Below are 1,346 nucleotides of genomic sequence, written 5' to 3' on the forward strand. Positions count from 1 at the left end.
GTAGCTCAGTCAGTTAAGCATCCGACTTTGGCTCAGGTCATGATCTCACGGTTCGTGGGTTTGAGCCCCGCATCGGGCTCTGTGCTGACAGGGAGCTCAGAGCCTGGAGCCTGCTTCAGATTCTGGGTCTCCCTCTCTCTCTAACCCTCCCCTGCTCATGCTCTCTCTCTCTCTCAGAAATAAATAAAACATTAAAAATATTTTTAAAAAATAAATATTTAGAAGCATTTCAGTTGGACATCTAACACACAAGCATAAGAAGGGCACAGTGAAGTTCTCTTCAAAGAACAAAAAAAAAAAATTAAAATTTATTTCCAATGTAAAATTGTCAGATCAGTGAAAATGATGAAATCATTCCATACCTGTATAAACATATTTCCACTTCTTCCCCTCTGTATTGAAAACAGGGATATTTCAAACTACATCGAAAGTATTCATATTTGTAGATTCAACTTACTGATTGTTATGTTTTCTGTTTTAGAATGTCTATATTTAGGGAAATGGCCCTCAGAATCATGCTGCTTGTTCTGATTACTGGTGGGCACAGGTTTTAAGCCTTCCCTTTTGCTGATGAGTCCATCCATTCCAATTCGGTGAAGATGCCAGAACATTTTTACATTCCAGGTTCAGGTCATAACAGGAACAGGAAATTGGCACCATTCTGTAGCTTCCCCATATTACCAGATAAGACTTTATCAAGAGACTGGAGCAAACCAGAACTTCTAGGAATTCTTAGAATATGAATTCAAGAGTGAGAATTTACTCACTCTACCACCAATCGCTTCTACACGGCTCTCCTTTTACATCCTCTCTGCAGCTCCTCTTACATTCAGCGATAAAATACAACTTACTTATTTTTCAATTTCAGGAAATTTAACTTTGATACAATACTTCTATCTACCTAGAGGCCATTTCCTTTTTATCTCAATAATATTCTTTATTGAATTTGTTTTCTAGGTCAAGACAGATCTAGGAATTACTACTGCATTCAGTTGATGTATTTTTTACTCTAATTTGGAACAGTTAGTCTTTATTTTTCATACCATTGATAGATTTCAAGAATAAGGGCAGTATTTTAGAGAGGATCCATCAATTAGAATTGGTCTTTAAGGCATCACATTCCAAATCACAAGTTATACGTTTGTACTTCATTAACGCATTACCCACTTTCTGCACAGTATAGTTTGCATGCATTAATACAATTTTACTATATACATTTTATATTAATTTTAAGACTATGTCAATAAACTGTCCTCATCAAACTTGATCATCCCCCAGGAAGCTAACTTTAATGAATAATTCTTGCCTGCATCAATTTTTACTATGATAGTTGTAAAACTGTAATT

This window comes from Crocuta crocuta, unplaced genomic scaffold, assembly GCF_008692635.1.
Source record: "Crocuta crocuta isolate KB4526 unplaced genomic scaffold, BGI_CrCroc_1.0 scaffold723, whole genome shotgun sequence".
In the NCBI taxonomy this organism is placed as follows: domain Eukaryota; kingdom Metazoa; phylum Chordata; class Mammalia; order Carnivora; family Hyaenidae; genus Crocuta; species Crocuta crocuta.